A 12293-nucleotide genomic window follows, 5' to 3' on the forward strand; every position below is an offset into this window, starting at 1 on the left:
GTTGGTTTCACTGCTAGAGAGATCCTTTGTTGCTCCCAAGCTTGACAACACACTCCCTAGGAGGAAGGTAATGCCACAGTGGCGACCGTACTCTTGGGGATGCCACAAGTGCACTGAGGCCCAGCCACTGCTGGATGATGCTGCTGGTACATTGACCCAGACCACTACATTCCCCTCGCACTCTACACTGCCAGAATCTGACCCAGAGGAAACTCAGGTTCCCCTTCCCACATACTATACCACCTTACACGGTGACAAAGAGGAAGGTGAAGATGAAAGTGCAGGTTCCTTGAGCAGGTGGGGAGGCATACTCATGGGCGATGGCACTGGCACAGGGTACCGCATAGTACGCAAAAGTGTCTCTGCTGGTGGGAGGGCCTAAACAGCCAAGTGCAGTGAGATGGTAGATGGGGACGACAAGGAGTTCAGAGTAGTGCAGGGATTCCCTAGCAAGGAGACTTATGTAATTGTTTTCAATGTTGGGACAGCAATTTTTGGGGAGCACTATACTCTGGTGAATGATATATGGGGCCCACCATACACTGGAGCATTCCAAAGGTGGACATCAGACACTGGAGCAGCTTTTACAGGGCCCATTATACACTAGAGCAGTAGAAATGGGGCCCATTATATATGGAGCATTATTTGGGCCCATAAGACAGTGGAGCTTCATCCATTGGGACCAACATATACTATAGCATTATGTGGAGCTCATCATATACGGTTTGAAACATTATATGGGATCAATGATTCCATATGGAGAAATATATGAGCCTCATTACTCTATATAGCGCACTAAGCGCTGGCCATAATACTGTATGGAGTTACATACTGTCCGTTTTTGGAGGTATTGGAGAATTTAAAGTGGATATCAGTCATGAGATGTAAGAAGTGAAGTATTTTTCATTGTACTATACTGCTATTTCTCTGCCGTATCGGAGCATCATGAGTTGTGGTATGTGTTAAAGGGGTGCTCTTTGGCCCAGGGCCCACGAAAACTTGGAGCCAGCCCTACCCCCCCACAACTGTAGCCAAATAACCCCCATTTTTCAGTACGTAACTAGTATTATGAAGTAAATTAAGGTTGACAAGCTTAAGTAATAAGAATTGATGCTTTTGGCATTCAAATGGGCACTGTTGGTGTGTTTCGTGTCCTCCTCTCACTGCCGACTTTAATTCCCCATTGACTTACATTGGGTTTCGTGTTTCGGTCGGACCCCCAACTTTTCCCTATAGTCGGCCTATTTTGCTCAACCCGACTTTTGGAAAAGTCGGGTTTCATGAAACGAAACTTGACCCTAAAAAACCAAAAGTCGCTCAACTTTATTCTCCAGAGCTAAAAGTGCCTGCTGGTTTACTTAGCTTGACCTCAGGGGGGGCGAATAATCTTATTCGCATCAAGCACGGGGATGAATCGAAGACGGGATTTAATACTCCAGAGGGACATTTTGAGTACCTGGCGATGCCTTTTGGGCTCACTAATGTTCCTTCTGTCTTCCAATCCTTTATGAGTGATATTTTCCGGGACTTTGTGGATAAGTTTTTGATCATCTATCTGGATGATATTTTGTTCTTTTCCAGTGATTGGGATTCTCATGTGGAACATGTCCAGACTGTGTTCCGGATTTTGAGGGAGAATTCCCTGTTTGTTAAGGGATCGAAATGCCTCTTTGGTGTACAGAGGATTTCATTTTTGGGATTTATTTTGTCTCCGTCGACTATTGAAATGGATCCGGCCAAGGTACAGGCCATTTATGATTGGGTTCAGCCCACTTCTTTGAAGGCTCTCCAGAAGTTTTTGGGTTTTGCTAATTTCTATCATAAATTTATAAGCAATTTTTCTGGTATTGTCAAACCACTGACTGATCTGACCAAGAAGAGCGCTGAATTGGTCTCCAGAGACTGTCTCAGCATTTCAGGAGCTTAAGCGGAGATTCACTTCTGCTCCGGTTTTACGGCAACCTGATGTCTTATTTCCATTTCAGGTGGAGGTAGATGCTTCTGAGATTAGTGCGGGAGCTGTTTTGTCCCCAAAAGATCCTGTGACTTCTAAAATGAATCCCTGTGCCTTCTTTTCCCGAAAGTATTTCCCCATCTGAACGCAACTATGACGTGGGGAGTTGGGAATTGTTGGCCATGAAATGGGCATTTGAAGAGTGGAGACATTGGTTGGAGGGAGTTAGACATCAAGTTGTGGTCCTCACCGACCACAAGAATTTGATTTATCTGGAGTCGGCCACACGCTTGAATCCTAGACAGCCTAGATGGGCCTTGTTTTTCATGCGTTTTAATTTTGTGGCCTCTTTTCTTCCTGGCACTAAGAATGTTAAAGCAGACGCCCTTTCTAGGTGTTTCTTTGCTGATTCTCTTATTGTTACAAAGCCTACTACCATCCTAGGTGAGGGGGTAGTTATTTCTGTCATTTCGCCCGATTTGAGACGCGCCCTGGAGGAATTTCAGGAGGATAAACCAGAGTGTTGTCCTATGGGAAAATTGTATGTTCCTGACCAGTGAAGGAAGAGATTGATGTCTGAAGTTCATAGCTCCGCATTGGCTGGTCATCCAGGTATTTTTGGTACCAGAGATTTGGTGAGTCGGTCACTTTGGTGGCCTGCCTTATCTCGTGATGTCAGGAATTATGTGCAGTCTTGTGGGACTTCTTCTCGGTCTAAACCCTGTTCTCGTTCTAGTGGGTTGTTGATGCCCCTGGTGGTGCCAAAGAGGCCATGGACCCATATCTCAATGGATTTTATTTTTTATCTTCCTGTCTCTCAGAGAATGACTGTTATCTGGGTGATTTGTGATAGATTTTCTAAGATGGTCCATCTTGTACCACTCCCAAAGTTGCCATCTTCCCCCGAGTTGGTGCCCTTATTTTTACAACAGGTGGTTCGGTTGCATGAGATTCCTGAGAACATTGTGTCGGACAGAGGAGTCCAGTTTGTTTCTAGATTCTGGAAAGCCTTTTGTTCCAATCTGGGAATTCAGTTAACTTTCTCCTCTGCGTTTCATCCTCAGACCAATGGGCAGACTGAGAGAACAAACCATACTTTGGAGTCCTATTTGAGATGTTTTATATCTGCTGATCAGGATGACTGGGTCTCATTTTTGCCCTTGGCCGTATTCGCACTAAACAATAGAGCTAGTTCTGCCACTTTGATGTCGCCCTTTTTCTGTAACTTTGGGTTTCATCCTCGATTTTCTACAGGGCAGGTGGAATCTTCAGCCTGCCCATGTGTGGACACTGTGGTAGAGAGAATGCAGCAGATTTGAAACCAAGTGGTGAATAAGTTGTCACTCTCTCAGGAAAAGGCCCAGCGGTTTGCCAACCGACACAGGACCATTGGTCCCCGGTTTAAAGTGGGTGATATGGTTTTGTTGTCGTCAAAGAATATTTCTATGAAGGTTGCATCTCCAAAGTTCAAGCCAAGATTTATTGGACCTTATAGGATTTTGGAGATTCTTAATCCTGTTTCTTTTTGATTGGCTCTTCCAGTTACGTTTAAGATCCATAACGTATTTCACAAATCTCTGTTGAAGAGGTTTGTTGAGCCAGTAGTTCCTGTGGCGGCGCCTCCTGACCCTGTATTGGTTGAAGGCAATGTGGAATATGAGGTAGAGAAAATACTGGATTCTCGTTTGGCTAGACGGAGACTCCAGTATATGGTCAAATGGAAGGGTTATGGCCAGGAGGATAATTCTTGGGTCTCTGCCTCTGGCATTCATGCCAATAGATTGGTTTGTGCTTTTCACCGGGCCCATCCTGATCGGCCTGGTGGCGTGGATGAGGGTTCGGTGACCCCTCCTCCGGGGGGTACTGTTGTGAATTCATTTTCTCGTCTGCCTCTGGTTTCTGGTGAGGGAGCTGGTTGTGCTGACAGAGGAGATGTGATTTCTCTTTCCGGGCTCCCTCTGGTGGTGGCAGGAGGTAGTGAAGCTGATCTAATTAACAGAGACCTGCCACCTGATAATGAGGAAGAGGATTGGACATCTGGAGTCTCAGACTGGATTTAAGACAGCCAACTCCCTATTCCCATGCTGGTGATTTTTTCCTGCCTCCTGAGGTCTTAGTTTCCAGCTCACTTCCTGCCTTCTCAAGCTAAGTTGTCTTTGCTAATGTTCACATTTGATTTGGTTTGGTCTATTCAGTTTTCTGTGTGGTCAGCCAGCCCCGGCTGGGGCTGTGCTGAATTTCCACTCTTATGTCACTGTATATGCCAGTTTGCTTTTTGTCCCTTATTAGATTGGCCTCTTTTTGCTCTGCTCTCAGAATATGCCAGAGTGCTGATATAGTGGGAGAAGTCTAGTGACTTCAGGGTATTTTTTGCTATCAGAAGTGTTGGACAGTTTTGTAGGGTTTTTTGGCGTGATTGCAGACAGTATCTTTCCTTTCCTGTCCTTTCTAGCTAGTGTGGGCCCCATCGTTTGCTCAGCCTATTTTCCTACCTGTGTTCGTGTTTTCATCTTGTCTCACCGTCAATACATGTGTGGGGGCTGTCTATTATTTTGGGGTCTGCTCTGGGGCAGTTTTAGATTTACCCTTTTCTTGCTTTAGGCTTATTTAGTCCTCCGGCTGTGACGAAGCATCTAGAATCATCGTAGGTACGCTCCACGGCTGCTATTAGTTGTGTGGTTAGGATCAGGGGTCTGCAATCCACGTAGTTACCAACCTCTCTGGTTTTCTGTGGCTTGGCTTGTTCTTGTTTTCCTCCTCGGTGACCCATTCATAACAGGTTTGCTGTGTGTGTGCTCAATTCCACAAAACAGCTACAGTTGCCCCTGGTCTGGCAGTGCTGCAGCAGCACTTGCAAGTGCCAGCTCACCTATTGGTGTACGACATGACCATGCTCCAGAATTCTACATTACATATCGTGGCAAGGCTTTGTGAGCAGCAGAGGGCAATAGTTGAATACCAGCTACAACATGCCCACCAGTATTATTGTCAGCTTCCGTACATAACAACTGATAAATGTGCATGGATGTCTGACATTTGTGAGATTCTGCAATTCTTGTGGAATCAACCAGGATGGTGAGTGATGATGGGCGCCATAATGAGCATAACCGTCCCGCTTATGTGTCTACTCAAAAGCTTGCTGTTCACAATTAAAGATGAAGCTTTCCCTTCTTTCCAGTGACCCTTGCATTATACACATTTTGTGCAACACTGATTACTGATTGCTCACTCTTCTCGAGTGGAGCTACAAGGAGAATTTTCCATCTTTCCTTGCGGCAGTGGAGAGGGCTAGTAAAATGGTGCAATATCAGAAGACCCTAGTCAAACAATTAATAAAAATAATCCTATCTGGCAATGCTGGCAGCAGAGGTCACAAATCCAACAAAGGCAAAAGAACACTATCAAAGCTCTGTGATAGTTTCATTAGACCATTCAAGCGCCCAGGAAATTTTGTGTGGGGTAGCCTGACAAAGTGATAAAAGTTTTTGAAGATGGTGAAGGACTAACTAGCCAACCATACCAGCATCCTCTGTGGCATGAACTATCTCTCTAAGTTAGAGTTGCTGGCCTGCCCTGCATTTTGTCAGATCAGATTATCGTGCTGCCAGGGGCATAATAACTTATAGCTGCATCCTGGATTGGCTCAGATTTCTCAACTCCACTGGATGACAGCAGCGGGACATAAAGCCAATTCAAATATTCCTTTTTTGGGTGCTTTCCCATGCACCTCTTTCCATGCGAAAGGGTATACAGTTCATGGTTTATTCTTTTTCTTGTCCTCCTTCTCCATTTCCAGAGGGACATCAGAAGGCCCTTACTTTTAATCATAAGCAGGCGGCCTTCACTCAAAATCTTTATAGAGTTATCAGGCAGCCCTCACTCAAAATATTTAGTTATCAGGCAGCTCTCAAAATGAACAAGTCCTGGATTTCCCCAGACTTCTCAATCCCACGAGATTGCAGCAGCAGAACATAAATCCAATTCTCATTTAGGGTCATCATGTAACCCTTACTTCAAATTTTTAGAGGGCCTCTTTGCGTTACTCTATCCAAATTTTTAAAAGTCCTTTATGCATCATTATCTCAACAGCATAGAAAGAAAGCTTAAAATATAACTTTTAATTATAATGAAAAAAATAAACCCAGGCAATGTAAAAACCTTAACACTGACCCATGTTAGAAAGCCTAATATTGGCTCATTAATGTTTAGCCCTTATTGATCGGTGCCAACGGATAATAGGACAAAAGTAAAGTGCAAGAAGTACTAAAGATATTAAAGTGTTGATCTTACCCATTTGGTGCCATATGGGTATTGGATTCCACAGAGTTCCAATGGACAGGCTATGTTCATCTATCACATCTATCTGTCCTGTCATGACCCATGCAAATGCTCCCACCCTAACAAGGGCAGCATGGCTCCCTTTTTGCTTACCCTAGAAAAGGTTTCTCCCAACACATTTCTTTCTCCATGTTGAGATGTCATCAGGGGAATGTGCTTGTTAAGGAGCAGAAAATTGGAGTGAGATTTAAAAATGCTCCCCAAATCATGGAGCATAAAGTGCCTCAGTGTCCATAAAGTGCAAAGTGTCAAAAAGGTAAACAGAATGAAAAACAAAAAGCAAATGAAACAAACCACAGCAGTGGATGTCCGTAGTGGTGTAGAGTGCTACCACATAATCACAAAAAATGGGGAGGCAATGAATTTTCAGGGGTCAGCAGAATACTGTGACTGCCCTGTGCTGGTACAGAATGAGGCTGGACACAACAGGCAGGTAGGTACCACCTATCTGCCTGTTAGAGCTTAGGCTAGTTTCACACTTGCTTTTTTTTGCAGCGCGTTTTTCCCGCAAAAAAACGCATTGAAAAAACGCATACAAAAGCATACAACTGCTGCGTTTTTTTCAAGCATTTTTATGAGCATGCATGAAAAAAACGCAGCGTTTTTAAGCGTTTGTATGCGTTTTTAGTGCGTTTTTACCGCGTTTGCGTTTTTTTCCAACATTGGATGTCCCCTCACACTAACCCAAACCATTACTTTACTAACCCTAACCCTGACCCTAACCCTAACCCTAACCCTGACCCTAACCCTAACCCTAACCCTGACCCTAACCCTTAACCAAATCATACTTAACCCTAACCCAAACCCTAACTAACCCTAACCCTAACCCTAACCCTGACCCTAACCCTAACCCTAACCCTAACCCTGACCCTAACCCTAACCCTAACCCTAACCCTGACCCTAACCCTAACCCTAACCCTAACCCTGACCCTAACCCTTAACCAAACCATACTTAACCCTAATCCTGACCCTAACCCTGACCCTAACCCTTAACAAAACCATACTTAACCCTAACCCTGACCCTAACCCTAACCCTAACCCTGACCCTAACCCTAACCCTAACCCTAACCCTGACCCTAACCCTTAACCAAACCATACTTAACCCTAATCCTGACCCTAACCCTGACCCTAACCCTTAACAAAACCATACTTAACCCTAACCCTGACCCTAACCCTAACCCTAACCCTAACCCTAACCCTGACCCTAACCCTAACCCTAACCCTGACCCTAACCCTTAACCAAACCATACTTAACCCTAATCCTGACCCTAACCCTGACCCTAACCCTTAACCAAACCATACTTAACCCTAACCCTGACCCAAACCCCAACCCTAACCCTGACCCTGACCCTAACCCTAACCCTAAACCCCCTTAACTAACCCTAACTCTAACCCAAACCCCTAAATTCCATGGTTAAAAAAAAAAAACGCATATGCAAAAAAACGCATACATGAGCATGCCAGTGCGCACATATGCGCATCCATAGGCTATAATGGCCATTTTTAGCGCAAAACGTGCGCATATGTGCGCATGCGCTTTTTTGCAGGGCCAAAAAATGCAACATGCTGCGTCTGGAAAATACCAACGCACACCCCAAAAAAACGCAGCGCATGAAAATCGCATACATGCGCTTACAAGCGCGCAGGTATGCACACCCATGTTAAATATAGGGGAAAAAACGCATGCGCACATATGCGTTTTTTTCCAGCGCTAAAAAACGCAAATGTGAAACCAGCCTTAGTCAGGATTTTTACAATGTCCTAGATATCCCCTTTAATTTTGAAAAGGTGATGTGGTTACATAGGAACAATTAATAATTAATTGCTAAAAAAAATTGTATGCCAATTTCTAAAATGTAAAACTACCACAATATGTGGTGTATGAAAAGTGTGCTGATATTTTATAGCCCTTCGTTATGAACTTTTAAACTCTGGTACATTACCTTAGAGTCCATTCAGCAGCCTCTTATTCAGCATGTTTTAGGTTTTACTGCAAATTTGCTTCATGTAGCAAGAAACAGCTTTATTCTTCATTTAGGAGTATTCAAATCAGGGGAACTACTGTGATTAGACACGGGTGGGCATTATAGAACTTATTATGTGTCTTGTTAAAGCAATTTGCTGTACCTTAGTTAACTCACTCATTCATGGTGCTGAATTGTTAAAACTATGAAATTGTACAAGGTGAAAATGCACTTTATGTGATGGGTCAGTAACTGGTACGGATGCTTTGCCATTTTAGCATTATTGTTCTCGCTGTTTTTAAAAGTATTACAATGTTAAAATGATCTTTTACTTTTTAAAATATTCTCCAGTTTATTTACTTTACTGATTTATATATTACTATTTTTTTCTGCATGGCTATACAGATCTCATCACCATTGTCCACATTGGGGTTGACAATCTAAATTCCTTATTAGTGTATCTTTGGATTATGGGAGGAAACCCATGCAAATATTAGTAGAACTTGCTTACTCATTTCAGAAGTTGTCATTAGCGGGATTTAAACCCAGAACCCGAGTGCTGAAAATCAACACTAACAACAACCACTGAGCCACCATGCTGCCCATTGTATCTAAACCATTCTTGCATCACAGCATATATTTCTGGAACATATGGTAAGTACTTTCTGCAATATAAATGTTTTCCATAGTCAAGGTGGATTTTTAGCATTTTTGCCTGATCTGTCATCTGGACGAGTCTGCCATATCTAATACCAGTTACTACAACATCTAGTGATGTAAATGAATAGAAGAAACTTTATTTTTCACCCTATGAAAATATGACTTAGTGCTGAAATTACTAAATGCCTTTAAGAGCAAATGTCACTTTCACGCCCTGATTGGTGGGCGTGAGCCAGGGGGTTGTGGCCCCACTGTGCCACAAACCAAACTACTCTGGAAGGGGCGTGACTATGACAGCTGCCTTGGTTTTCACTGGAGCCTCTGATGGTGAGGTCAAGCTTGTGCGGCAGGCAGCTGCCAGGTGCCTCTCCAGGGTGATGTCTGGCTGTGGCTGCTCATCCCACTTGGGAACAGGACACTTGGTCAGGTGCGACTGACAGGCAGGCAAGTGGACATGGCAGGCATGGCTGGTACCCAGGCAGGCAGGCACGGCTGAGACACAGGGCAGGCAGGCACTGCTGAGACACAGGGCCGGAAGGCACAGCTGAGACACAGGGCAGGCAGGCAAGGCTGAGACGCAGGGCAGGCAGGCAAGGCTGAGACACAGGGCAGGCAGGCAAGGCTGAGACACAGGGCAGGTAGGAGTTGTATAGGAAGGAACAGGTAGAAACCTGTTCACACTGCGGGTGCAGGTGCTGGTACAGGCAGGAAGGAACAGTGTATGGAGGGACAGGTAGAGACCTGTTCACACAGCAGGTGCAGGTACAGGAACAGGCAGGAAGGAGTGGAGTATGACAGAATGGGTTAGGACCTGTTCACACAGGAGGTGCAGTTACGGGTACTGACAGGAAGGAGTGGACTCATGTTGTGAGTCCTATGTAAATTTTAGAGCATGAACATGGTGCATGATATACAATGGCATGTATGAAGCATGTAAAAGATTGTGTAATGATGTATTTTGTTGCCGTTTGAGGATATAAAATCCTTTGCCTTATCTTTTTTGGAACAAGCGATGGGGTAGAGTCCCAACTTCGAGATTTAGCCAAGTTATCGATAGGAAACATTTTCATATGGTTAGTTGGTACATAGTAACTTCTAACCGAGTGATCCTGATGATTATCAGACTATTGGGCTGTAACTGATGGTTGGGAAGGCAAGTATTGTTTCAAGGTGGCATCAACAAGTAAAATTGGCCAGTGTTTTTTCAAGATATTATGTATGATTTTACACTGGGAGTGGTACTGTGGAATCATTCTTACCTTGAGGTCTTTCATCTGCTTTCTGATCGGGTATATAAGTCCATAACAATTTGAATTCCTAGCTCTGTTGTATGCGTGTTTGATGCTCCCCCTGCTGTATCCTTGATCTAGAAATCTTATCTTTAACTCTTCTGCATGTTCCTCAAAGTCTGTTTCTGCTGAACACAACAGATGCATCTAATTCTGCAAAATTGGCCTACAGGAACCGAGTTTATCATATATGATGGATGAGATGAAGATGCGTGCAACACTGAGTTGACAGATGTATCCTTGTGGAAAACATGAGATTGTAGCAATCTGTTGCCATCTCTTTTGATAAGAACATCCAGGAAATTTGATGGTAGTCAAATTTATTTGTTATTAGTATATGTAAATTATTTGAATTGATGTCCTCAAAAAAGATGTCCTCAAAAAAGATTTAAGATCATCAGGTGAACCTCTTGTCTAACTGCTGATGATGAACAAATAGAAACACCGAAAAACTACAGATATTTTTTGCAAAATATGTAAATAAAAGAATACATTTAAATGCTAAATTTTATTTCTACTTGTGACCCATAAGCACAAAACTTTATTGTGAGCCAGGAAGTCAAGCAAATGTTAATGGCAATGAAGATTCACACTTTCCCCCACCCTTAATCCCATATTCCCCTCTGCAATAGCATCACTGATTCAGTCAGATGGCCCTATGACCAAGGATAGCATTGCAATCTTTGGAGTGACTTTCTGCTCCCCTGACCTTAGTATGAAAGCATGTAATTCTATGCTGCAGTCACTCTCAGATCAAGGAGAGCAGACCGCCAAACCGATATATTCTGACATGCGGCACTCTGACTGAATCAGTGATGCCAGTGGAGCTAGCGGGCTTATGAGTGGGGGAATAGTTGAATATTCATTTGCCATTTACATATGCTTGATTTGCCAGCGTGCAACAATAAATTTGTCAGGGGCTTACAGCAGCCCAACATATCCTGAAAGGGCTGCCCAAGCCCTATTTCAGTATACTATTAGCGTTATTCACAAAAATCACATGAAAGGTTCCTTTTAAGACACCTTTTCATCAAAACAATTTTGACAGAATTCTATGTGCATTAGTTTGAAAAATTGCAAAATTTTTGGTGCAACTGCAAGGTAAAAAAAAAAATAAAATAGCGACTTATGTTATCTTCACATTGGTTTCTCCCAACTCAAACAAAATGGGCACAGATGGAGTCAGACAGGGCATGGCGGGGCGTGACATCACAGATGGTCTAAATCGTGACAGGTTGTGGCATTCCCTATGCCAGAAATCTTGCTCTTGTCAGCAACTGGAGTAAAATTTCTGGCGTGGCGCACATCACCCTTCAGACAATCGAGCGTATTATGTTTTTCCGTAGGTGTTTATGAGAAAAAAAACTCAACATTACACTTTCTCCACTTGACATTCAGGGTGCACACTTCACACAGGTGCCAGGATAATCTCCTGCTATAGATGCTTCTCTTCCTTTATAACACTAGTGTTTCTTGCAAAAAAAGTATTTATTTTAGAGATAAAAAGCAACAAAATGCCATGTGAAAATGAAAATGTAATTTTTACCACAAAATGAGTATAGCAAATGCAAAGCCTTAAGAACAAAGGCAGAATTGTTGTTTTGTTTCTTTCCCGAGGACCTGTCACATCTTGCATTTTGCAAAAAACTAGTGATTCGAATGGACAGTGCTTACTGCATAATTTCCCATGGTGTTGCTCTGCAAGGAGATACTTTCTGCTAGGTTTCACACAGATTTTAACTAATCACTGAGGGTCTCAATTTAATGTTTCTTCATGGAAGATAACCCATTTAAACGCTATGGCTACACAAGGTGTTGGAGCTTCAACAGCTTTAAAGATAAATTAAGCCATTAATCAGATCAGTATTACCAAATAAAGATGTGCCACTTTTTACCTAAAACATGGCAAGTTATCATACTGAGTTATAGTAAGTAATAATGCAACACTTAACATAGCTAAAGTACGTATGTAAGGATGAACATGGAAATTTTCGAGACCCATAGCAGAAGTTCTAATTGCCACCCCCCCCCCCTCCAAAAAAAATGAATATCTTGAAATATGTTACATTTTTAAGCGGTGGGGGACTT

This window comes from Dendrobates tinctorius, unplaced genomic scaffold (assembly GCF_039654945.1).
Source record: "Dendrobates tinctorius isolate UK_male_01 unplaced genomic scaffold, ASM3965494v1 ptg000060l, whole genome shotgun sequence".
Taxonomy (NCBI): Eukaryota; Metazoa; Chordata; class Amphibia; order Anura; family Dendrobatidae; genus Dendrobates; species Dendrobates tinctorius.